This window comes from Cuculus canorus, chromosome 1 (genome assembly GCF_017976375.1).
Source record: "Cuculus canorus isolate bCucCan1 chromosome 1, bCucCan1.pri, whole genome shotgun sequence".
In the NCBI taxonomy this organism is placed as follows: Eukaryota; Metazoa; Chordata; class Aves; order Cuculiformes; family Cuculidae; genus Cuculus; species Cuculus canorus.
The window spans coordinates 6,633,917-6,661,732 of NC_071401.1; the positions used below are offsets into that span (position 1 = coordinate 6,633,917).

A 27,816-nucleotide genomic window follows, 5' to 3' on the forward strand; every position below is an offset into this window, starting at 1 on the left:
GGCATGCGCTTCGAGGCGGCGCGAAGCCGCTTTGCCCCATAGTGCCGGGCGCTGGCGGAGGGGTCCGTGGTGGGGGAGATGGGGGGCGCGCGAGCGGACCGCGGGCGCGGAAGGAGACGTCTTGAAGTGGCGGCGCTGCGATCCAGCGGGTGGAGCGGTGAGAGGGGGATGCTTTGTGGGACAGGGAGGGTGGGAGTTCCCGTGATACCCCCGAGACCGAAAATGTCGGCAAATAAACTCTTAGACACGTTTCTGAGTTTTAAAAACCAAGCATCCTTTATCAGGAGTGGGCAACAGGAGGGAGTGAACTCCCATCAATCGTGTGCAGTGAGAGAAGAGCCGTGGACAGAATAGATTTCCCACTTATATTCACATGTATAAATTTTACCAGAAATCTTACGTGTATCTCTTCCTCTCCAAGGATAATTTTAATCTTAGTATGAATAAGGTCCAGCTCTGCCTGACCTTGTATTTGAGGCAGAAAAGACTGCAAACAGAGGTGATTTGAGAAGGAAGACACATCTGTTTAGCACAGATCGTCCTGAATGCAAGATCTTATCGTCTTCAAAGAGTGAACAGTGGAAAAACACAGAAAACACTCTATCAGAGGACATTCTGCCTAACTTCCAAAAAATACTATTACTTAGATGAAACTTTAGCTTAAATACAAAATATTCCACTTTTTGTAATAGTAACTACTTTTTGTATCAGAGGAACTATTGGAGAGGAGAAGTTGAGGAGAAAGAAGCTCTTCTGTTAGCGCAGTGGGGAAACTGGGTCTGTCAGTAAAGCCTGAGGCAGAGACAAGGGAGTTGGAAATGTGGATGTTTTCTATGCAAAGCCTTGCCAGGAAATAGCTCTGCCCTCCTTTTTGGCGGGGGAGAACAAGGCAGGCGTGTGTTTCAGGGCACCCCATGGGTGTGGGTGTGATAGGCACGGTGAGAGCCCGGGTGTCTTGGCTGATAGGGTGGCACAGAGCAGGAATGGGGCGGCTCAAGCTACAATGGTTCTTGAGAAAGGAGAAGCCTTCAGAGAACGCACGAAATGCAGTTCGAGTGGAGAGCGCCTACTATGTTCCCCTCTTCCATCTCATAGAATTATAGAATGGTTTGGGTTGGAAGAGACCTTAAAGATCATCCAGTTCCAACCCCCCTGCCATGGGCAGGGACACCTCCCACCAGACCAGGCTGCCCAAGGCCCCATCCAACCTGGCCTTGAACACCTCCAAGGATGGCGCAGCCACAACTACCCTGGGCAACCTGTGCCAGTGCCTCACCACCCTCAGTGTGAAGAATTTCTTCCTAATGTATAACCTAAGTCTTCCATCTTCCAATTTAAAGCCATTCCTCCTCATCCTATCACTCCATGCCCTTGTATAAAGTCCCACCCTGGCTTTCTTGTAGCCCCCTTCAGGTACTGGAAGGCTGCTCTAAAGTTGCCTCATTGCCTTCTCTTCTCCAGGCTCAACAACTCCAACTCTGTCAGCCTGTCCTCGTAGCAGAGGTGCTCCAGCCCTTGGATCATCTTCGTGGCCCTCCTCTGGACCCATTCCAACAGCTCCATATCCTTCTTATGTTGGGGATTCCAGAACTTGACACAGTACTCCAGATAGGGTCTCAGTAGAGATCATCCCAGTGATGGGACCCTTGCTCCTTTTCCATCACTCAGGTGGGGGTAGAAGTCACACTGGGGGATGGGGTCGTACTTTTTCATATGCATATTTTCATTTTTTCATATACAATCCCAGTGGAGATGGAGAAAAAAACAGCAGTAAAGTGAATCCTAAATGACAGAGAGTTTGTGGCAGTCCCAGCCCACTCTGTGCTTTTGCTGTTCATTTTTGTTTGCAAGGAAGTGAAGGTGTTCCCTGAGTTCAGTGGCAAACAGAGCCAGGGAGGCCGAACAGCAGCACTCAGTGCAAAGGGATCCACTTGAGCTACCAATTCTGAGTCATGCAGCTACTATTAATACACCTCGCCCTCTGGCTGTCTGATAAAGAAAGAAAGGTTGGGGGAAGAACTAAGAGGAATTTTCAATTAAAGCTGCTCCAAAAAGAATAATAACGTTTTAGGATGAATTGGAGGTGAGGAAAAAGTGAAGAAGACAAGTGCAACCTAGCAAGCCACAAGGAATAATCTCCCAGAGAATCTGAGGGAGCCTCACTGACTTAAATTTTTTAAAAATTTTTTTGGACGAAATTTAAAGAACATTCCCATAAGCTAGATGACTACATAATACAAACTATGATGAAATTAAGTTTAATTATATAAGCCTGAGTTTAATTGCTTCTTCCAGAGGCATTTAATGAGTTGAATCTGCGATGATTTTATGCATTTTATTGTATATTTCAAGCAGACATTTCTCTCACAGTCATCACTGTAGAACCTGAACATCTCAGTCTATTAAAGGTACATTCAGTTTCCTCTAGTGGGCTAAAGTTTCAATTCCAGCTCTCTTTATGCCATTTTGCTCCAAGGAAGTAGTGACAGTGGCTAATTCCTCCTTCTCTCTGCTCTTCATGAAGAACATTCTGGCTTGAAACAGAATGTGTTGCAGTACATTAAACTTCTGAAGTCTTGCAGCCTCTGCAGTTCCACAGTTCCACTGAACAGCCACCATTAGGATGCAGCCTAATGGTTCACATGGCCTTCTCCTGCAAGTCAGAGTAAGATCCAAGGGAATTGAAAAATAAAAAACCAAACCACAGAAGACCAGACCTTGTTTCGTTCAGTCACCTAAAGAAATTGTCTGTGATTCAGTGCAGTGTGCAGATAAAATGTGTTTACTTTAGTTGACTGAATTACAGGCTCTCTTTTCTTCCAAAATAGTCCATTGTGAACTGGCTCAAATACAGGATTATTGTACTGGGGCATGGCTTCTTTACTAGTGTTGATAGCATGTGGAAGAAAGTTCCTTTCAATTTGTGCATTATCGTTGTAGGATACGCTTTATCTCTTACCCTGTTACATGAAGAATATTATTGCTGAAAAATGTCCAAGTAAATAATAGCCTTATCTTCCTTGTCAGCAGCATAATGTGGTTTTCTTCTCACCTTGCTTCCTTAACAAGGTGTAAAATTGCAGTTTGTCTGATAAAAGAGGGCAGTAAAAACAAAAGTATAGTTAGAGATCGTATTCTTTTTAGCCATGAAACTGAAACTACAGAAAGAACTACAGGCAATAAAGAGAGCTTTCAGATACCATATCAACTTAAATTACACAGCTCTTTAAGAGGCCAGTTATAAAGATAAAGTTAATGATAAGAATGCCATAACTGCAAGATATAAAAGTTTGCCTTCCAACAGTAATGCCAAAATACAGCTCTTCATTAAAAAAAAGATTTAAAAATTTTAATTGCACCGTCGGAGGAATCAATCCTAGAATAGCTTTTGAAAGTAAAGATTTTTGAGTCAATGCCTCTCTTCTTTTTCAGTGCACCTGCAAAGGCATAAAGCATTAGTCAGCGAAGACCTAATTGTGTGTTATAATCTACTTTTATTAAAGATAAATGTACAATCCAAAGGGCATTTACTGGACAAGGCATTTTGGAGAGGAGAACTAAGAAAATAAAAAATCACCTTGAGGAATTTCTCTTTTTTTTGGCCTTCTATATGGTATGCAACACACCTTTACTTTATCCTTTTATTCAATTAAGGTTTATGCCATCAGCTAGGACAGAAGTGTAGTTCTGCCCATACTGTGCCCCTAAGATGAAAAGTTATACATGGACTTAGTCTACAGACCTGGAAGCTAGCCACTCTGTCTGGGAATATTTATGCGTATGACTCAACACGCTCATACTCATCTATTAATATGTTTACAGAAGCAGACCTTACATAGTCTAAAATTATGGCAGGGTAATTTTACTATTACTAATTGTATGGTCTAAACCCAGATTGTTTATTCTTTTGTTAATATTTGATTAACAATAATAGAATATATTACCTTAATGGACATTAATCGTATTTGTTTTTCCAACAAGTATGTTAGACTGCCTTCTAAAGTCTTTGCTAGAAACAACTGGAATTGAAAGAATTTTGTGGTCATTAGGTGAATCCAATTCACAGATATTTTAAATATCTGGTGAAATTAGAATAAATGCCTGAAGTAATAGGTTTTATGTCTGTTATTCAATTTGTCTGTCATTTAAAATTAAAGGTATCTAATTCCAAAAAAGTATTTTTTTATGCATTGTTAAAATACCAGATTGCAATAAAAATATAAGGGTTCCAGTAGCAACACTGAGCATTCCAAGTTGTCTTTATCACATACGTATATAGAGTCTCAGCTTTGATCAAGTTCAAAAGACAAAATATGGTGTGACTCTGGAGGGATTTGTCCTTTTCATATCTGCAATACCATAGCTGTGTGCAGCTCACTTAAGTGTCCTTCAGTGTCATGATCTTGCAATTCCCAGCACCTCCACAAGCCTCAGTTCAGGCAACGATGTTAGGGAGTCTGGGTGCAAGGCTCTTCAGCTTGCCCTGCGGGAGTGTTATGATAATCATAGAATCATAGAATAGTTTGGATTGGAAGGGATCTTAAAGATCATCTACTTCCACCCCCCCGCCATGGGCAGGGACACATCCCACCAGATCAGGCTGCCCAAGGCCCCATCCAACCTGGCCTTGAACACCTCCAGGGATGGGGCAGCCACAACTTCTCTGGGCAACCTGTGCCAGTACCTCACCACAGACATTGTGAAGAAATTCCTCCTTACGTTTAGTCTCAATTTGCCCCTCTCCTGTTTATCCCCATTGCCCCTTGTCCTATCACTACCAGCCTTTGTAAAAAGGCCCTCCCAGCTCTCTTGTAGCCCCTTTCAGGTCGCTATAAGATCTCCTCGGAGCTTTCTCTTCTCCAGGCTGAACAAGCCCAACTCTCTCAGCCTGTCCTCATAGCAGAGGTGCTCCAGCCCTTTGATTGTCTTTGTAGCCCTCCTCTGGGCCTGTTCCAACAGTTTCATATCCTTCTTGTTTTGAAGATTCCAGAACTGGACACAATACTCCAGATGAGGTCTCACAGGAGAGGAATAGAGGGGCAGCATCCCCTCCCTTGGCCTGCTGGCCACACTTCTTTTGATGCAGCCCAGGACACGGTTGGCCGCCTGGGCTGCAAGTGCACGTTGCCGGCTCATGTTAAATTGACCAGAACCCCCAAGGGAGGGCAGTCCCATCATGAAGAAAGCTATACGGAAGGGGGGTTCTCCCTTCTCTTCAGTGACACGCAGGAAACAGAAAGGATAAACCAGCACCCAAAAGCCTGACGAAAACATCTGAAAAACAGTGGTCAGGATAATCTACCAATGAACTGCTGTGTTGGCAGCTGGCCTGGTGTCAGGCTGTTCTACCTTTTGTTTTAATAACCCAGCTGAAGAGGCTAAACCTTTAGCATTGACACCGGAACTGGCTGGCCACCTTGCCTGTTGAAAATCTGTAAGGTTTCCAAAAGTTTTCTCCTGCAGCCCAGTGAAATCCTGCCAGTGAAAGACTTGAGGAAAACACTGCTTCTCTCGACTGTGCCTACCAGAAGCAGACACATTACACTGGCAGGAATTAATTGGGATGCAGGACAAAACTACCACTGAGCATCTCATGATGACCTTTTCCAATGACATGTTTGTGTTGTTCTCCTGGGTATTTAGTCTCTGGTACTACAGCAAAGATACCACAGTGGCATCAGCCTATCTCCAGGCCAAATTTTCATAACATTTCTGCTGAAGTCTGGACGTAGTAAAATCACTTGTAAAGTGCATTTATTTAACAGTGTTAAATATGAATCTTAACAATTCATTCAAAGTTAATCCAGTATTGGCATCTCTGTGGTAATAATTTGCTAATTCAGTTTATACACACAAAATATGTATTACCCACTCTTTATAGTCTATCTGTTATTTCAACTGCCATTATCATTTTATGATTTGTTTTTGTAGCGTTGGTAATTGCACAAGAGACAAGTTAACAAATTATGCTGCTTTGCAATTAAGGTTGGGGCAAGCTGTCTGATCTCCTCTATCCCAGATGGGACGTATCTGCTCATGTCACTGCTCTTGTGTCATGTCACCCAAACACGCCTTCACTGCTACATAAGGTTGTCATCTAACAGCTGACACTTAGTGCAGTTCCTGCTTCTGGCCACTTCATGTTTTTATCTCATTCATATTTATAATTATTGTGACAAGTACAAGTTGTTCCGCAGTGACAGCATTGTTTTTCTAGTGACAATGTTTATTTTAGTTATAATGTGGCTCTAGCTGGGTCATGTCCATAGCATTGGAAATCAAAGCCATTGATAATCATGGAGGTATTCACTTCAGTGAAATAATGTTAAGTATTTATAAGAAATAAAATAGGAGGCAGAAGTACTAGGCAGAGATAAAGGCACCAATCCAGACAACTTCTATGATGAGGCTATTTTTGTGGGCAAAGAAACGGGAATATGGTTACCAAGGAATTTGATGCAAGTGTTAGAAAACTTGAAAAATGTATACAACTGTTAGAGCCAAAGCAAATTCTAAATGCTTCTGTTTTTTTCTTTTCCTAAGGCACATGTACAGTGTTCCAAGCCGTAAAACTTTGTGAATAAACAAAATCATATTAGAATCATAGAATCATAGAATAGCTTGGGTTGGAAGGGACCTTAAGGATCATCTAGTTCCACCCCCCCTGCCATGGGTAGGGACACCTCCCACTAGACCAGGCTGCCCAAGGTCCCATCCAACCTGGCCTTGAACACCTCCAGGGATGGGGCAGCCACAACTACCCTGGGAAACCTGTGCCAGTGCCTCTACAGCCTTAGCGTGAAGAAACTCCTCCTTATATTTAGTCTAAATCTGCCCCTCTCCAGTTTATACCCATCGCCCCTTGTCCTATCACTACAAGCCTTCATGAATAGGCCCTCCCAGCTCTCTTGTAACCCCTTTCAGGTACTGGAAGATCACTACAAGTTCTCTTCAGAGCCTTCTCTTCTCCAGGCTGAACAAACCCAACTCTTTCAGCCTGTCCTCATAGCAGAGGTGCTCCAGCCCTCCGATCATCTTTGTAGCTTTCCTCTGGACCCGTTTCGACACCTCCATGTCCTTCTTACATTGAGGATTCCAGAACTGGACACAATACTCCAGGTGAGGTCACACAAGAGAGGAATAGAGGGGCAGAATCCCCTCTCTCGACCTGCTGGCCTTTTGATGCAGCCCAAGACACAGTTGGCCTTCTGGGCTGCAAGTGCACATTGCTGGCTCATGTCGAGCTTCTCATCAATCAGACTAGAAATAAGTCACTGAAATATTTTTAGGTTCTGGCCCCTTCTAATTTTACTGCATCTACTTGCTTCGTCATTAATAAAGAGAAATAAGCAAGACTGTGGAAAGAGAGTTACTTTTTAGCCAAAATATGTTCTCTAAGCTTTGTGTTATCTCCCTGTTCTACCAAAATGGACCTGTCAAAACCTCAAAATAGATGTCTACCTTTTCTCTCAAATCTTTCCAAACAGAGTGGGTAAGTCTCCTTTTTTAAGACAGGAATTTCCTGGAATATTCATATATATTTAGGAAAGAAAAAAAAAAAAAAAAAAAGAGTTCAAACTGAAGTAGGCTATTCAGTTTTATGTTTTCCAGATACGGGACATTTTGATAATGTGCCAGTAGCATCGCAAAAGATGAAAAAAAAGCCTGCAGAAGCAAAGGAAACACCCCATCACCTCTTTAAAGGGGATACTCCACAACAGTCTCCTTTATTAAGAACATGTTGTAGTTAGAAGAAAACGGATAGCAATTTTTGCCAAAGTTATTTTCAGCTAAAACCTGTGTAGCCCTTAATCACAAAACTCAGCTGAAAAAAAAAACAATAGCAAAAAAAAATAATATCTCCAGCAAGAACGTTACGTAAAGCAGTAGAGACTGGATACAATTCCTCTCTTTATTTTAAATGTTACGCCTCCACTGAAATCACTGACTTATTTCAGAGTTAATCTGCTGGTACAGAGTACAAGGTCATAAATCTGCAGACATTCTGGGCTTCTGAAGGAATTTAGGAACAAAAAGGCTGAGCTGATATTAGCAAAAACACGTGTCATTAAAGCCAGCTACGGCTCGGTGGCTGGGGTGGATACCCCCATAGATTATTTTTCTTTTCACCTCACAAGTATAGTGAGTGAGGAATGCCTGAAGGCACTTCATATGCAGATTGAGATTAATCTCAAGACTTTATTGTCAGCATACCTACAGAAATGCAGTTTTGGGTCTGGAAGGTAATTTAGCCATAAGAGGGCACCTGCTTTTGCAGCTGTTATTATGTTGCAATCAAACCTTATCAGAACAAATCACCCCCCATTAAAGTTCAGCAAAGAGAATTATAAGGCAGGAAAGGGAAAAAAAGGCAAGGTTAATTCTAGGATGCTAAGAACTTCAGTGTGCTGTTTCTCCAAGTATATTTTTAAAGGTTGCTCCTTTTTCATTCCACTGTATATGAAGAAGGTCTGGAAGATTTAAGAGTATTTATGTGCCTTTAGAAAAAATATTAAATGACACCATCATTGGCTATCCTTAAGGATACCTCAAAGGCAGCTGGAGAAACAGCTAGGCTAGAATATTACAGGAGTATCAGAGCAATGAAATATGATTAAATGGAAGTGGGAAATTCTTTTGACTCATTCCCCTGAAGGGTCTGAATTCTGCTAATGATTTTCTATTACATGTCATTCATGAACTTCAGCCGTGAGCAGAGTTTGAAAGGACAGCACATAAAGACTGAGAGAATACTTCAGATGCTGCTAAAGTTGAAATTACAAAATAGATTGCTCCATGAAACTAGATTGACTGAGGTTGTATGTGCTTAGAAACAGAGCACTATAACTGACTTGGTGTAGGTGTAGTTCTTTCCTGTGGCTGAGGCAAACTTGAGACATCTGCCTGATGAGGATTCCCTGATGTCCGAGAAGTTTACAAAGGCTTGTAGTGACTGGACTAGGGGCAATGGCTATGAACTGGAGAGGGGAAGGTTTAGACTAGACATTAGGAAGAATTTCTTCACTATGAGAGTGGTGAGGCACTGGCACACGTTGCCCAGGGAAGTTGTGGCTGCCCAATCCCTGGAGATGTTCAAGGCCGTTGGATGGGGCCTTGGGTGGCCTGATCTAGTGGGAGATGTACCTGCCCATGGCAGAGGGATTGGAACTAGATAATCTTTAGGGTCTCTCCCAACCCAAACTGTTCTATGATTCTGTGATTCTATGATTCTATGTTATGAGATCTCTCAGTCAATATTTCCCAACTGGGGACAACAAAACTGTCTTTTCCTTCTTATCCTTCTTAGGATATTAATTTCTTCCAAGGCTCCTGCCTTGAAGAAGTTGGCTAATAGATTTTAAAGTTATCAAGGAAACTTGCAGAGGAAACTAGTTTAATGACCAAAAGTGGGCTGAAAGTATATATACTTAAGGATAGGATGTCATCCAGAGGGACCTGGACAGGCTAGAGAAGTGGGCCTGTGAGAACCTTATGAGGTTCAACAAGACCAAGTGTAAGATCCTTCAACTGGATCGGAAGAATCCCCAATTTCAATACAGGATGAAGGACGATGTGATTGAGAGCAGCCCTGCAGAGAAGGACTTGGGGTTCTGGTTGATGAGAAGCTCGACATGAGCAGGCAATGTGCGCTCGCAGCCCAGGTGGCCAATCGTGTCCTGGGCTGCATCAAAAGAAGTGTGGCCAGTAGGTCAAGGGAGGCGATTCTGCGCCTCTATTCCTCCATTGTGAGACCTCACCTGGAGTATTGTGTCCAGTTCTGGAATCCTCAATGTAAGAAGGATATGGAGCTGTTGGAATGGGTCCAGAGGAGGGCTACAAAGATGATCAGAGGGCTGGAGCACCTCCCATACAAGGACAGGCTGAGAGAGTTGGGGTTGTTCAGCCTGGAGAAGAGAAGGCTCTGAGGAGATCTTATAGCAGCCTTTCAGTACCTGAAGGGGACCTACAGGAGAGCTGCAGAGGGGCTATTCATAAAGGCTTGTTGGGATAGGACCAGGGGGAACAGGAGAACTGGAGAGGGGCAGATTTGAACTGGACATAAGGAAGAGTTTCTTCACCATGAGGTGGTGATACACAGGCACAGGTTGCCCAGGGAGGTAGTGGGTGTCCCATCCCTGGAGGTGTTCAAGGCCAGGTTGGATGGGGCCTTGGGCAGCCTGATTTAGTGGCATGCCTCTGCCCCTGGCAGGGGTGTTAGAACTGGATGATCTTTAAGGTCCCTTCCAACCCTAACTATTCTATTATACTACTATGATACTATGATAAAAGTGAGATGCATTATGATGTAGTAGTCCAAGTAATGTATCTTGTTAAACAATAAACATTATTTTCCTATATCCTGAACTGTGGATAACATATTTTTAATTTCAAAATTTGGTATTAAATGATACTCACAGCCTACATTGAAACTAGCAGATTTGGCTACTACTTTTTTTCCATCTGAAAGTTCAACATTTTGTTTCATACTGGAGTTGATGAATTCTGGGAGTATTTTGACCATCTGTCTGCTGCGTGCATCTCTAGCTCAGATGTTCATCTTTGGCATTTAATTAGACCGGGTTTGGTCATTTTTTTGCTTCTTTTAAATAAAATATGTTTGTTCTTCTCACTAAACAGATCAAGAGAAGGGTTACTCTGGTTTCTCTGCTGATTGCTCATCATCTTCTCTACCGAGTTTGTTCTTCATGGAGCCAGTCAAAACCACTGAGGCTTTGCATGAAAATGGAGGTTTGATAGCTTGAAGATCTGCCCCTTCTCACTTCTTTACATCATCACCTATAATGTAAGTAAGTACAGCTGCATTTTTTTCCTCATTGCTTCAGCCGAGCTCTGCAAACTTCACTTCTGTAATCAATCTACAGTACACTGGGGAAATTTCATCAGTGTTGATGTACAGGGAACACAATGGCAAATGAAGTTTGTGCAAGGTAGAGAAAGTAAAAAATTAGTCTTGCACATTATATGTTAAAGATCATACAACCTCAGCTGAAATCTGTGTGCAGCTGTGATTGTTCCAGCCTAAAAATCTACAGGATTAGGAGACATTTGGAGACACTGAAGGAACATGAAAAGAAAGGCATCTAATTGAATTAAAACTTTTTGCCTTTGAAATAAATAAGAAGAGATTCAAATATGCAAGCCGGAGGGTTAGGACAGAAAAATAACCAACGGCTCTTTCCTGAGCACTGCAGAGGAATGGAAAACCAAGAAGGGGGGGAGTGCTCTTTTGGCATCTTGTGGATAGAAAAGGAGCTGAACAGAAATGGGCAGGCTTGAAACCTTTGTTTGGAAGTTCATGCTTTGTTGGATTTCTCTTAACAAGCCAGTCACTGAGAAAAAGCATGGTATAAATTTGAAACAGTGATGTAATTACAGTAATGTGTGACAAGCCTGGACAAACTAACTCAGAGTAAATGTGCTTGGGGCTAACAGTCATCCTAATCTAAAACCTCTCTTTTCAGCCTGGAGATGCAGCAGCTCCTAAAAGGGGAACAGGAAGATCTGTACAAAAGAGTCTTATGGGGTGAGGAGGATTATTTGTGTCTTCATGTGTGATCTCCTATGAAAAAGCACAAAACCACTAGCGAGTGACTAACAAAAAGGAACAGCAGGATGGTCAGTAGGAAAGGACAGCAAGTGACTGGGTGCAACTAACTCAGATTACATAGTGATAATTTGGCATGCAGCGGCCTAAACTGAGGCAGGTGGTGAATCCACTGGACTTGACACTAAGTACCAGTGAATAAAGTCCTACCTAAGGATGGAAGTAGCTGTCACCTGCCCTAAGAAATCACAAGACAACTCTAAATTATAACTACTGTCCTTTAGAGAAAGTGTAGTTGTTGTCCTGCTTCCCTTCCTTTACTTTCCTCCTTTCTAAGTTCCTTTTGGTTAAGTCATTTGATTTTCTGTTTGTAAACAGGAAGTACAGTATTATTTAGGTCATGTTTTAGTAAATATTCCATAGAAATTCTGGGTCAAGATGTAGCAAAAAGCTTACAATCTTAAAAATAGAATAGAGAATGTGGTTAGTGAGCTTTCGTTTTCTTAGTCTTGTAGTACAAGAGGAAGCAGACCGTAAAGCTGGCAACTCTTATGTTTGAAACCTAGTGTTGTCTTTTCATCAAAGAATAAAACAAACTGTGAAACCCACTGCTTCAGGATGTTATTGAAGTCAGAACACATAGCAAGAGTCTAAGAGGGAGGGCAATATTCTCTTGTCCTGAATGACTGCATTTCCGGATATTCTTGTTATTTATATGAGAGGAATTAAAAGGAAAAAAAACCAAACAGAAAAACAGATTGAAACACAAAGTTTAAACAAGTTAGTAAGTAGAATGAAATCTCCATCACCCAAATCTGTCAAAAATATGTTTGGGTTTGTTTAGTCTTGCATCTTCTCAGAAGCATTGGGAATTGGCAACAACTGAACTCAACGAACATAATTCAGTATGGCAAGTTATATGCTCCAGTGAGCTCAGCATTTTCTTAGAAATAAAACTAGGTTTAGCCCACAGAGAGCGTGTCAGTGATCAAACTATACATGCCTTCACGAAAACTAAGGGAAGGAATCCCTAAGGTTTAATTCTGTAAAGCAAAGTTTCAGAGACTACTAACAGCAAGTAATTCCTCCAAACTCCATCTTCCTGAAAGGCCAATTTTTAGTTACTTGTGGGAGAATTTAAGCAACATATGATACACAACTATTTAGAAAATCCTTCATTTCTGTAGGAAGACAGTTCTTGGCAACTTAGGCTTTTGGGAAATTCATTTATGCAGAGACCCATTTCAGGTGTTACTGTACAACTATTAGGGCTCAGAAAACCTTGTTTGTAAATGCAACAGACCATGAAAATAGTGAATTAGGTTCCTGTTTATAGCTCTCCTTAGCAATTAAAATTTCTAACTTAAATGCAATTGCCAGCTGTTAAGATCCTTGAAAGCGCTACCGTTCCCCCTGGAGGGGTCTGTCATTTTTTCACCTAAGATTCTTCAAAGTTCACTGTATTTGCAAAGGCTGGTTTTGATACTCTGTCTCCAACATATACAAAATCTGATGGCCATAGTCCCATGATACAGCTCTGGATGGACAAAGAGAATCCAGCTCTTACTATAACCTGATTATTTTTTGATAGTAGCCTAGTCACACTACTATTGCTAATGGCAGCAGAGCAAAATACATTTTTGCTTACATGTCTTTTTTTAAGTAGTTTTATGATAACTCTGAAACACATCCTGAAAAATACCACAAGGGAGGCTATATTGTTTTACAGTCAAAACGAAGATACACCTGAAGTCTGCATAGGGGCTTTTAATCTGGATATTGCGAGTAAAACCATCAGCTGCATTGCCACCTGCATGGAGATGTAGAAATGTTGTGTGTTCACTTCTTCACCTTGCCAGATGAAAACTGCTCTGACAAGAGCCTTGAGTGAAATGCTATATAAAAAGTTCAGGCCTCCTTCAAGGTGTTAGTATAGCCAAATGTCATTTTCTTGCCACCACATTTTCAAAGTCCCTGGAAGAGATTTTTAATTGCTAACATTTTTCATCATCAGTTTAGAATACTCAGTCTGCTAATCTGTATCTTAATATGTTCAGAAATCAGTTGCGAAAGTATTCATGTAGTACCTAACAATCTATTACTCAACAGCTCGCTACATTCTATTGCAGTAAGCTAAAACACAGAGTAAAGTTAGTCCTACAAGCTCTTTTAGTCTCATTAGTAGTCCTGATCATTTTAGTCAAAGAACTGTTCATATGCGTTTTGGTTCACAGAACTAGTGATCTAAATTTTTCCAGATTCAGTGAAATCTAAACCATTGGATTGGTATATTTCCTATACAGCAGCCAAAGCCACTAACAAATCTGTGGGAAAAGAAAGATAATTCAGCAAATCAAGCAAAGATGGATTATGAGATAACTGTTTACCCTAAATTAACCTGAGACCATTAAATTTCTTTACACAAGATGTCAGAGCTCTAGCAAAAGTCTGAAAGACAACACAGGATTTCCCCTAGATTTTTTTCTTGTGAAGTAGAGGAAGACGCACTTAAGACATTGATACTGCAGAGAAGGGTGTGGGTAATTCCTGTTTCATATTTGGTCTGAGTGGGTCTATGTCAGCTGCCCTTTGAGGGATTCTTCACACTCTTCTTCTGGAATAGGTGCACTCTGCCAGGCATAGACCCAGCTGTGCAACATCAAGACATCTGCCAGAGCACAGGGAGCTGAGAGCAAGCAAGCACACCTCAAAGGTTGGTTCACAGTAAATATGGCTCAGCTTGAGGCACCACGCTCCATCAATATAGAGACAGGATGCCCAGAGGCTACCTGTGAGCATTTCTGGGAGTGTCACATGAGCTACCGAGAGGCTGACATCTGCGTGAGGGACAGGCATACCTTGACAAAGGTCGTGCTCCAGTATGTAAGGGGGTGCTGTTATAACTGCTAACTTCTGTCATACTTCTGTTAAAATATAATACACTCAAGTAGCATCTCTCATACGAGGACAGGGGAAGAGAAGGAGAAGCCTTCTTCAGCCTGGAGAAGGCTCCGAGGAGGTCTTATAGCAACCTTCCAGTACCTGAAAGGGGCTGCAACAAAGCTGGGGAGGGACTGTTCACAAAGGCTTGTAGTGATAGGACTAAGGGCAATGGGTATAAACTGGAGAGGGGCAGATTTGGGCTAGACATAAGGAAGAATTTCTTCACCATGAGGGTGGTGAGGCACTGGCACAGGTTGCCCAGGAAGGTTGTGGCTGCCCCATCCCTGGATGTGTTCAGGGTCAGGTTGGATGGGACCTTGTGCACCCTGATCTACTGGGACATATCCCTGCCCATGGCAGGGGGGTTGGAACTAGACGGTCTTTAAGGTCCCTTCCAACTCAAACTATTCTATGATTCTGTGAAAAGCATGGAAGTCCATGACCTTGGGTTTGAATTGAAGTACTTTTGCTTCAGTAAAATTTGAGTGTTTTGTAATAATACAGGTGTAAAAATCCAAGTATTTTGCTTTAGCTGTTGTGTGATGACATCTGGGACTTTCTGTGCAGTCAGACTAGTCTTTTGAATGAAACTATTTGTATCTTTGCAGTGCCAGGAACTTCAGTTTTTCACACACACCCTCTAAACTATTAACCCAGGATGGGTAGATACAAAAGAAAACAAATTCAGCCTAATTAATTGGATGTCCCAGCTAGCAAATGGCAAAGACACAAGCAGGTCTGCAATGACTGCAACAATGGTGGCTCAAGAAACAGCCCCAACCCCCATCCCTCAATAAACAAATAGTCATTTCTGGAAAAGCATTTGCTTCCACATTATATAACTGAATAGTTTAAGGTTCTTTTGCCTTAGTAGGACACCAGTCTACAGATAAAATCTGTCAAGTACAACAGACACCAGTCCTGAAATCCCAACTGCAGGCAAGTCAGTGAGACCAGGATGTTACAAGGAAACTTTGACAGACATTTAATTTTAAGGTTGCTAAAAGAAATATTGTGCTTAATCATGTAGGGCATAAACACAGGAGGCAGACTTTCATTTACATGTCTGCATTGTGATGGTTAGCCCAGCTCTGTGCTGGTGTGATGCAGCAAGACTCTGCTAACTTCACAGCTGTGCCAGTTTAAAACAAAGAATTTGGCCTGTTTTAAGATTTGAGAGCTGCATAATTCTATCACTCTTGTTTCTATATAGAAAACAGAAGCATATAAAAAAGTAATAGGGTAGAGTTCTACCTTAGCAGTTTGGAAAGACAGTGGTACTGCTATGGATTTCTAACTCCAGCCTTGTGCCAGCACTTTGGCTAAGAGCCCTTGGAGCAGTGCAAGGGAAACCTACTGTATGAGATATATATATGCGCCAGCAGGGTGTTCTGCCTTGAAATAAGAGCCACCAGGCAAAGGCAGTGCAGTACATTGGAAGCATTGTTTTATTGCCGCCTTACTGCTGAGACTGCTGAACGGTCACAAAAAATGCCTGGTGCTGCTGCTGCACTGTTCCAGCAGGATGTGACCTGCTGCACTGTTCCAGCAGGATATGACCTGCTGCAGGGGATGGCTGCGTGCTGCCTGTTTGGTGTGCGGCAGCAGCTTGTGGAAATGCTGAAGAGCTAGAAATATCAGATGAATTCTCTCTACGCAACTGAGTTTCCAGCAGTTGGGTTATTGCCAGCTAAACTAGTGCGGTTTAAAAATCAAACAGAATTTCTCTACTACTCGTAGTGTGTCAGCTGCACTAAACCCACAGAGAAGCTGGTCCCAGGGGAGCAGAGCGAGCCCTTGGCTCCTCACCCCAGCCCCATTGCCCACACTGCCAGCCGGGCCTCACGGCTTTGGGTCTCTTTGTTCATTTCCCATGCTTAAGGGTTCTTAACTGCACACAGCAATCTTGGATTACGAAGGAGCATAGGCTACATCTCAACTGTTTTAAGTGCTGCCAAGAAAAAAGGGGACTTGGGTCAAGCCCAAGCTAGCCAAGCACAGAATTGCCAAACCAAGGCTTTCAATAAATCAGTTCCCAGAAAGTCATGAGACTGGCATTAAAAAAACCTTCATGAGGCTTTAATAATAGTTTGGGGTTCTCTTTATTTCCTTTCCATGCTCTTATATTCAGGTTTCTCTTTAAGCTTAGGAAGAGAACTATTGGTTTGGTTCATTTTAAGATTTTCAGTTCCAAGCCAATTACCTGGTTTTGAAATGACAGAAAAGAAGGCTTTGTTTACAATACTTTAACAATTACAAAACTTAGCAGCTTTGAAAGCACCACTGTTCACATTCCTGATGTGATATACATGCTCCTAAGGTGTCAGAGAAAAGGATCATTGTTCCTAATGATGCTGTCAGAGGAGAAGCATAACGGATGAACTTATTACAACCTGGATTCCCATGGAATCTCAATGTGCAAGCATTTACTGGTAAGCTTCTAGCTGGTTTTGTAATCTCTTTTATATATTTTGAGATATAGCAGATATAGTGATTCACATGTGTAAATGTTTGCAGCATCAAAATGTTTGCAGCATGAAAACTTTGTCCTTCTACACATGCACATGAAGGCATCTAATTTGGCCTGGTACACAACTGCTGATATATACCTGAAGAAGCTGAGCCCCAGTATTGCTTCATATACTGATTAGCATTTTTATTTTCAGTCATATCTATTACAACTTCCAATGATTGTGAACAACAGCAACAAAATTTATTTGAAATTATAGCCTTTGACCAGAGAACATTTTGACATTTAAGCATTTTGCTACGTCAGCTTTTTTCTAGTTCTCCACATTCTCATTTTTATTCTAGAAATCTCTCAGCTTTCTACTTCTGGCTGTAAAAATCCAATGCAAACTTTTGCCTCCCTTCTCTGCTAGTACATACAGCATGTTCAGGGCTGTAAGCCCGACAGAGCCCTGGTTTGCTATGCCTCCTGGTGGTCATACAAACTTCTTGCCTTAGTGTATTTGTGCACCACATTTTCTCTAAGAATCTTATACTAAAGCCTTTCTACTGTGTAAACGAGCTGCTTCTCATTACAGAGCAACAGGCTAACACTAAAAGTAAATGCATTCCTGTATTTCAAAGGCAGGAAGAACCAGCATGCAGGACCTCATACATTATTCACTCCACCTGCCACCAACCGAATAGCGGGGCTTACAACAACTACAGCAGTCAAAATCCTTGTTTAATAGAGAGATTTTGTTTACACTTTGCTGTGTGTGTTCTTACCAAACAACTGTATATACTCCTGAGAAGAGAGTAATATTGTGTTACTGATAATTCATAACAGCATTATACAAAGAAGGGAAACAGGCACCAGTAGCCAATAGGAGTGGATATCAGGCTGTAATTTATTGCCAACGCAAATCTCGTGCAGTCCAATAATGGCTTTTTTGTTTGTTTGTTTGTTTAATTGAAGACTCTACTACTGTCTTGATCAGTAGTTGGGACACTGGCAGTGATGAAAAAGATTTCCACAGCCCAAATTCACCATGGAAGGTGTGGTGGATTTTGGTCAACTCCTGTCCTCCAGCAAGAACTCCTCAATTTCAACTTCAGGATGTTATTATGTGCCTGAAAATTAGCAAGGAGTTAGACCAAAGAAGAATCCACTCTAAGTTACACCAAGGGTCCCTTAGGCCCAGTATTTTGTCTCTAGAAACTGTGTCAGCATACATAATGTGAGGATGGAGCAAGCATTGACTTTGCCAGAATACCTTCCCATCTTCCAACAACTTGCACATCAAGGACTTCAGACGTGAGCTGGACATAGTGGTTTTGTATTTAATAGCCTGCAGTGGGTTTCTCTTTCAAGTACTTGTACAGCTGTATTTAGAGCACACTTTCCGATCCCCTATTGATGGAGGCAAATATTCACACTGGAAATCTGGCTCTAAATCAGCAATGACAAATCCTGCTCTGTTTGAAAATTCCACATTAAACCATCCACACACTTTTTCAGCTATCATAGGAAAGAGCTGTTGCTATGAAATGTTATGCATAACATGGAGTAGAAGAATTTCAGAAATTCAGAAGACTAAGAGAATTTTTCCTGTGGAAAAAACCTTCACAGATCTTCTTATTAAAAATTATCAAGACTTTGAGACAACTAACTTTAAAATATCCTACTCAGAGATACAAATTCTCACATGGATTTCACAGTTTCTTATGTAAGACAGAACCATGGCTTTGAAACAATAAATTATTTACAGTTTAGCAAAATTCCAGAAGTAATTGACCTTCCTGTCAGAAGTCAGACCCACCTCCTCAGCTTTTCTCTCTGAATGGGTGACACTAGGCTCTGGCTTTTTCCCAAAGCTCCACCTCTTTGAACAAGAAAACTCCACAAACATTTCTCTCTGTTCCCCACTGTATTTCAGATGCTGCAGTGATACCAGCAAAGGCAAAGAAATTGCAAACAAAACAGTCTCCTGCCCTGCTGCACTGCAGTTACCGGATCCTCACCAAAAAAAGTGCCAACGTTCCCAAATCTCCCTTTAGCTGCAGAATCACTTGGCAGCTACACATATACTTTGATAGTACTTGTATTACCTACCTTTTACAGAAAGGCTTACAAACAACTTTAGTTCCCAAAATAAAAGCAACTACGCCATGAGCATTTTACCTATCCATTAATCCTTCACTGGTCGATGACCTCTCCTTCACCTTCCTGCCTTCGGTTATGCATGGGTTACCTCGTTGCTCTCAAGTCCTATGTTCCTGGACTGAAGGTAACAACAAAATGCCCAGCATGTGTTTTCCACTTTCTCAGCTATAGATTGATTCTCCACTGTTTTCTGACTGATTGGAGGGTCCTATGATCAATGACTACATTTTATTTAAGTTTGATTTCTTAAAATTAGATCAAGGTCTGTGTTTCTGAACTGTCAGGAGCAAGTGGAGAGAAAGACCTTCATCATTTACATGGTTTCAGAATTAGAAAAATCAGGTTGAAGAGATGCCATAGTTTGCAAGAACATGTAGAAAATATTCGGTGTCAGTAGCTCACACAGTCACGCCTGTGCCCAGTCACACAAGGGTTGCCAAGATGAAATAACATGGCCCATTGCTCTCCTGCTTTTTTTTTCGTGAGGGCTTAGTTGCACTTTAATAATCAAAGAGAAATTGCATCCAGAAGACTGAACTGGAAAAGTCATGCTAAAAACCACAGTGGGGAATCCTAGGATATCACAGATCATGCTACCTTAGATAACAGACTTAGGGGGAGATGGTTCTGCTCCCATACTGGTTAACAGGAGAAAATCACAAAAGGAGAGCTCCATGTGGACCATGGATCCTATCCTTTCTCTGGATCTCCTTGAGTACTTCAACTGAAAGGGATAATTTGACACTGTTTTGCTTCCAAGAAAATCCAGATTAAAACACATGTTTACATAGAACTTTGATAATGACCAGAAAAGCTAATCATATGCAAAACTCTGCTTAGCTGGTGGATTTGATATTTTAAAAATCTCTTTAAAACAGATGGATTTGCATTTTGTAAATATGCATTTGTGCCACATCTCCTGTAGACAGAAAACTAGGGCTCAGAGACATCATCTGTAGCAGCTTATAGAAATAGTCTGCTGATCATCGGTCTACACGTGTCACATTTTTGTCATCCTGAACCCTCAAATTTTATGCCAAATAGAAGAACCTTTGCTGAGCAGCATAAAACTGGGACTGCTTTTCTCTCAGAATACATCTTGTTTTGCACAGAGGGCCTGTAGGCTAGTTGATGGAATGGAAATGGCTGGAAATCACTTATTTTCTTCTTTTTCCTTTTCCTTTTTTTTTCCTTTGTTTTCTTTTCTAGGTTAGTTTTCGCAGAGATCACCTCTATGAATCCACTTCACACCTGGCTCGTGAACACTAGAATGGCAAGAGGAAGGAAATGGCAGGGAGCAGCAAGACCATATCAATTTCACTCCAGATTTGTACAAATTGCCATGGGACTACACTCCATGGCCTCAGTGATGAAGCTGAGGACAAAGATTGTGTGAATACCTATCTATTATCTCACTGAAATCGTTTGCCATCTAGTGGCTTGTTGGCCTCCTACAAATACAAACTTAAAAAGTACATCCCAAGGTCAGGTTCAGAGAGGTGTTAGGTATGCACTGTTTGTAATGTTTCTTTTATTTCACTCTGCTACTCTTATTTCATCAAGGTTTCCTGACCTAATTTGCTCCACCATTTTCTTCAAGCTTGCCCACCCAAAAGTGTACATTAAGCTGGTGAAAGATCTGGAGAACAAGACTTATGAGGAGTGGCTGAGGGAACTGGGATTGTTTAGCCCGGAGAAGATATTACTGAGGGGAGACCTTAACACTCTCTACAACTACCTGAAGGGAAGTTGTAGCGAAGTGGGTGTTGGTTTCTTCTCACAAGTAACAAGTGATATGACAAGCAGAAGTGGCCTCAAGCTGTGCCAGCGGAGGTTTAGATTGGATATCAGAAAAGATTTCTTTACCAAAAGAGTGGCGAAGCACTGGAACAGGCTTCCCAGGGAAGTGGCTGAGTTTTCTTCCCTGGAGGTATTAAAAAAATGTGTAGATGTGGCACTTTGTGTAAGGGGAGACCTTATTGCTCTCTACAACTACCTAAAAGAAGGCTGCAGTGAGGTGGGTGTTGGTCCCTTTTCCCAAGTGATAGTTGATAGGATGAGAGGAAATGGCATCAAGCTGTGTCAGAGGAAATTTAGATTGGACATTAGGAAAAATTTCTTCACAGAAAGGGTTCTCAGCCACTGGCAGAGGCTGCCCAGGGAGGTGGTTGAGTCACCATCTCTAGAGATGTTTAAAAAGCAGGTAGATGAAGTGCTTGGGGACATGATTTAGTAGTGGACAGGTACAGCTGGAGATGATGATCTCTAAGGTCTTTTCCAACCTAATAATTCTATTTATATCTATTTATATCTATATATGATTATATCTATATCAATATAAGATCTCCGAGAAGACTTTATAGCAACCTTCCAGTACCTGAAAGGGGCTACAAGAAAGCTGGGGAGGGACTGTTCACAAAGGCTTATAGTGATAGGACTAGGGGCAATGGGTATAAACTGGAGAGGGGTAGATTTAGGCTAGACACAAGGAAGGATTTCTTCACCGTGAGAGTGGTGAGGCACTGGAACAGGTTTCCTACAGATGTTGTGGCTGCCCCATCCCTGGAGGTGCTCAAGGCCAGGTTGGATGGGACCTTGGGCACCCTGATCTAGTGGGATGTCCCTGCCCATGGCAGGGGAGTTGGAACTGTATGATCTTTAAGGCCCCTTCCAACCCAAACTATTCTATGATTCTATGATATTTTATTAGGCATGGTGGTCTTGGGCTAACGATTGGACTGGATGATCTTAGAGGTCTTTTCCAACCTTAATGATTCTATGATTCTATGTTTATACCGAAATTATGAAGGAATTTAGGAAAGTTCTGTGTTTGGGGGTGATGGGATGTCAGGAGCAGCAAGAGTTGGCCACTCTCTAATGGAAAGTGTGACGTGAGCTGAGCGCAATACCAAGGCTGATGAAAGCGGTCACCTCACCAACAAGGAGCCAGGATGTGGAGCAGCAAGCCAGGGCCAGGACTGGATTGGGAGACAGCAGTCAGGGTCAGACACGGTACTCTGGTCACTCATCAGGCAGTGTTAAGGCAGGTCCAAGGCCAAGCCAGAATGCCAAGCCAGAGAGCTTGGGTTAAAGCCAGACTTGTGGAGGTGTGAGATGGTGCAAACAGAGCTACTGCACAGCTCCACTGCGGCACAGGCACAGGCTGGCGTAAAGCCTCAGCTTACAAGTGGCTCTCAATGGAAAGGACAGGCAGGCCCTTGCTGCTAGTTTTTTTCCCCAATGGCTCTTATCAGTTTAGGAGCTGACCTCAGACTCTGCCAACTGAACTTCTGCAAGAGGGTAACGTGCTTGGGGCCATGGCAGTCTGGGGGCTGGAACAAACCTATGGAACGTGTGCAACACAGGAGTAAAGTACGTTAATGGAAATGGCCTGACTCATGAAAATGGTGTATGAATGAAAATCCCACATGAAAGTTAATCAAAGACAGCTTCAAAGAGCTCACTGTGTTCAGTTAAGGAGAATCCAGAACTCTGGCTGTTAACAATGGGTTCATTAATGAGAAGAAACAGGGGACATGTCAGTTATTAACTGATCACAAAACAATTTGAGGGCACTAATTTGATGTGCTCATGAAAAAAATCAAGTACAGCCATAGGATTAGGGCCACACATTTCTATGAGAGACTCTGTATAAGACCTGAAGCGAGTGTGCTAACTAGTCAACTGTGTTTAACAAGGGTGAATTCAAACTAACAAGACGCACAAATGACTCAGTGGGATAATCATGAGAAGAGTAAGAGTTTCCTTTGTTATGAAAGGAGACTATTAACAACAGAGGCTAAAATAAAAGGCCTGGAGGGTGTAAAACAAATAATGGGTGAACATCACAAAGACCAAAAACTATTTAAAATCATGGGCGGCACTGGCCAAGGACAAATTGGTATAAATAATCCTGTACTAAGAATTAAATTAATAAAACAAATTATCTGAAAATTAATAAATGAGCCTTCTGCCCTTCCAAAGAGTTACATTTTGAGACTGAGAGGCAAGAAAACTTTAAGAAACAGATAATTACCTCTATATTTAGTTACCTGAGTTGCATATGACAGCAAAGGCTCACATTAGAAGGTCCAGAAGGCCCCTTTCAAATTTATTTCATTTCCTGCATTACCTGTTGATTTATGACAAGCAGCTTTCTGGTTAAAGTCAGACTAGATTGTCTGATGTGCTCTTTCGGCTTTACAATATTAGAAGTCCATATAAAGCTGCATGCATTTAGGTATATACTGCCTGATCATATATGTATGACCCTATGCTGTAATGACAATATTGAAATAACTTGTATTATTTGTGGCCACGTTCTCTTGTGTTGTGAAAGAGTGAAACCTAATGAAAAAGAGCTCAGTGTGGGTGAGAGAATACCAGCACATTAGCTGAGGATCTGGCACTCAGGGTATCTATTTCAGTGACTGCTATATGAGATATTCACATATGTTAACTGCATTTATAGTAATATATGATTTAATAAACATATTGAGTGCATCGATTGCAGTTATACTTTTAATATTACTCTACAAAAGGTATTATTTGAACAAATGAAATTACTTTGCTAGCAATCAAAGAACAAATGAAAGCTATTCTGCTTGTATTACACAGTGGCAAACTGTAAAGTTTCTACAACCTCTGTGACAGGTACAGTTTTTAAGGAAGATGTCTAGAAAAATGGTTATCCTCATGTCAGCTGAAATGTAGAGATACAACATGCATATAGGCAATTCTAATACTTTTTAAATCCTACATTAAATCCAGAGAGAGACAGAAGTTAATTTGTTTTTATAGAAATAATATTGGACTGCAAAGGACAATGACATAAAATAGGTTGGTATAAAGCTACTTTGACATAGCAATAATTGAAATAAAGCATAAAAGACAAAAATCAGACTATGTAAGACCTTAAGTTGTACATATTTGTAATGGGTAAAGGGAATCCATCATAACAACATTGCATCTAGCTTAGGGGGTAGGAGCTATATACTTGAAGCAGAAAAACTGGCACATTCAAGTCACTTGGTTTATGGACAAGTTTACAGAATCTTGACATTTCCACCACAACCATCTCCTCTCCTTAAAGAAAATACATCAGTTTAAGTTATATAATATTACGTTAGTATATCTTACTCTGACACAACAAAAGCATACTCCTTAAATCCTAAGGCATCAGGAGTAATGCTAGCTACCTCAAGCACATCAGAGGTAAACATTTCCTCCTTCTCCCCGTTTATTTCCATTCTTGTTTGAATGAATTATTTCAAAGCAGATGCTCCATTTCTTCTGCATTCACTAAGCACTCTCCAGTCTGGGTGTAATAGGGTGAAGGAGAACTACTTGAGCATCTAATCAAAACTTGTAGAGCAACGTGTACATTGCAGTGAGCCAAACTAATTCTACAGGTTCAATATGTCCGATAAGTGTTCAAACTAAGTGTACTGGTTCGATATGCTCAGGAAATCTCAAAATTTCCTATTGCACATGCTGATATTTGAGCCATTCGCCATGAATGTTCACCTTGTGTTAAAGCCTCGGGTAACACAGTTATCTGTCATAAGAAATAATAAGGAGGAACTGGGAATTTCTTGGTAGTCCTGCCTGAACAGCCCTGCGGACAGCTGAGACCCCTGAGCTGCCAGCTCCATTTCCCTGGGGCTGAGCTTCTTGCCCTGCATGGAGCCATGGAGCCTCCTCCCTCACAGGCCAGGCCTCACGAAGGAGCATTTGGGATGTAGTGATGACTCCTTGGGCATCACAGCACGTGTTATTGACCTCAAGGCAGCACCAAGCCCTTGCCTTGGCCCAAGCCCTACCTTGAGTACTGTGTGCAGTTTTGGGTATCACGGTACTAAAAGGATATCAAGCTACTGGAGAGTATTCAGAGGAGAACCACGAAGTTAGTGAGCAGTTTAGAGGGGAAGCCTGGAGGAGGCTGATGGGAGACTTCATCACGGTCTACAGCGATACTGAAAATGTCAGCAAATAAACCCTCTAAGACTTGTTTTGAAGTTTTAGAAAGCAAGCATCCTTTATTACAGCACTGGACGCATGAGGGAATAATGTCCATCAATCACACATAACAAGAATACATTTCTCACTTGCATGCATATGTATAAATTTTCCCATTTAGGAAAATCTATTTAGATTAGGCGTAATCTATTACTTTCCAAGGACTAATTTTACTGTTGTTATGAACTTTACAACTGCCAAATCTCTGCTAATTGAAGCTTTGGAGCCAGTTCTCTGCCTAACCATGCATTTTTAGATATAGAACAACTACAAAAGGAAGTGATTATAGAAGACACACCTGTTCAGCACAGATCATAATTTACATAAGACTTTACCATTTCTCGAAGAAGTGTGTCTGGAAAAACACAATTTGAAAAGAACATGGTATAAAAAAGCCTCCTATCAGAGGGACAGTTTGTCTAACTTTCAAAAAAATACAGTTACTTAAATCAAAATATACCACTTTTTGCAGTAGTAACTACTTCTTGTATCAACAGGTTCATCACAGTGGGAGGAGAAGGAGCAGGTGCTCATCTCCTCCCTCTGGCAACCAATGATGGGACCTGAGGGAATGGCAGGAAGATGTGCCAGGAGAGGTTTAGGTTGGATATTAGGAACAGGTTCTTCACTTCCAAAAATGGGGTCTCAGTCCCGTTTCCTCACTTTTGTTGTGGGCAGTGGCATTTCAGTCAGTTTTTCTTGCTGGTTCAGGTGGGATTACTTCGATTTTATGGTTGATTTTCAGCCAGATTTGCAAAATGTGTTGACTTGTGGTAGTATCGGTGCAAGGATGGTGACAACAGGGTGTTTGGAGTGGAGATCATCCAAACCCACGTTTTTATATTGGAAAGAGACTGGTGTAAGCTCATCATGAAGCTTAGATTGTGTCATTGCATCATGAAGTTGCAGTAACACAATTGTTTTAAACTGATGTGAATCTGTAAGGGGCAGATCAGACTGTGTCCTGGTTCTGACATTCATATGGCCGTTACCTGTGAAGGCTGCATTTCAGACAGTTTTCTTTCCAGACCAAGTTTACTGCATGACGGTGTGAGTGTTGGAGATAGAATGAACAACAGAGAGGGGCCAAGACAGTTCTTCTAGCGCACGATGAAAGGATAATCACAGGTGAAGACGCTTTCAGGCATGTTTTTGGTATTCAAGAAGCATTTGGAAAATGCTCTCAAACACCTGGTGTGAATGTCGGAGTGTCCTGTGCAGGGACAAGCACTGGATCCAATGATCCTAGAGTCATAGAATAGTTTGGGTTGGAAGGGACCTTATGATCATCCAGTTACAACCCCCTTGCCATGGGCAGGGACACCTCCCAGTAGATCAGGGTGCCCAAGGCTGCATCCAGCCTGGCCTTGAACACCTCCAAGGAGGGAGCAGTAACAACTTCCCTGGGCAACCTGTTCCAGTGCCTCACCACTCTCATGGTGAAGAAATTCTTCCTTACGTCTAACCTAAATCTGCCCCTCTCTAGTTTTGCCCCTCATCCTATCACTACAAGCCTTTGTTAACAGTCCCTCCCCAGCTTTCTTGTAGGCCTCCTTCAGGCCGCTATAAGATCTCCTCGGAGCCTTCTCTTCTCCAGGCTGAACAAGCCCAACTCTCTCAGCCTTTCCTCTTATGGAAGGTGCTCCAGCCCTCTGATCATCTTTGTAGTCCTCCTCTGGACCCGTTCCAACAGCTCCATATCCTTCTTACGTTGAGGATTCCAGAACTAGACACAATACTCCAGATGAGGTCTCACAATGGAGGAATAAAGGGGCAGAATCCCCTCCCTTGGCCTGCTGGCCACACTTGTTTTGATGCAGCCCAGGATACGATTGGCCACCTGGGCTGCGAGCGCACATTGCTGGCTCATGTCAAGCGTCTCATCCACCAGCACCCCAAACTCTTTCTCTGCAGGGCTGCTCTCAATCACATCATCCCTCATCCTGTATTGAAATCGGGAATTGTCCCGATCCAGTTATAGGACCTTGCACTTGGCCTTGTTGAACCTCATGAGGTTCTCACATGCCCACTTCTCCAGCCTGTCCAGGTCCCTTCCAACTCAGGTCACTCTGTGATTCTGTGATCCAAAGACCAACTGGGGGGCAGGGCAAGACACGTCAGTTTCTGTGGGACCAGATTCCCAGGAAGACGAGGTCTAAGGCTTGGATTTGGGAGCACCATAGGATCATAGATTCATCAGATTGGAAAAGACCTCTTGGATCATCAAGCCCAACCATTCCTATCCGCCACTAAACCATGTCCATGAGCACCTCCTCTACCTGTCTTTTAAATACTTCCAGGGATGGTGACTCAACCACCTCCCTGGGCAGCCTGTTCCAGTGCCCAATGACTCTTTCTGTGAAAAATTTTTTCCTGATATCCAGTCTGAACCTCCCCTGGTGCAGCTTGAGGCCATTCCCCCTTGTCCTATCACCTGTCACTTGGGAGGAGAGGCCAGCACCCGCCTCTCTACAATCTCCTTTCAGGCAGTTGTAGAGAGCAATAAGGTCTCCCCTCAGCCTCTTCTTCTCAAGGCTAAACAACACCAGTTCCCTCGGTCTCTCCCCTTAAGACTTGTTCTCCAGCCTCTTCACCAGCTTCGTTGCTCTTCTCTGGACACGCTCCAGAGCCTCAACATCCTTCTTGTAGCGAGGGGCTCAGAACTGAACACAGT

The 27,816-nt window shown here is 42.1% G+C and overlaps 1 long non-coding RNA gene across 7 annotated transcripts; it reads left to right on the top strand.

The window, feature by feature from the left end:
• On the top strand, window positions 1-24,363 carry LOC128850904 (uncharacterized). 7 transcript variants are annotated; one of them, XR_008448132.1, is made up of 7 exons: window positions 1-157; window positions 1,462-3,613; window positions 10,639-10,808; window positions 11,484-11,545; window positions 14,190-14,279; window positions 16,830-16,941; window positions 20,334-24,363. It is a non-coding gene; the product is annotated as an uncharacterized LOC128850904 (long non-coding RNA). The 7 variants fall into 7 exon arrangements; XR_008448128.1 differs by having other exon boundaries at window positions 10,639-10,804; window positions 20,334-24,362; XR_008448133.1 differs by lacking the exon at window positions 14,190-14,279 and having other exon boundaries at window positions 20,334-24,362.
• Window positions 24,364-27,816: the final 3,453 nt, after the last annotated feature.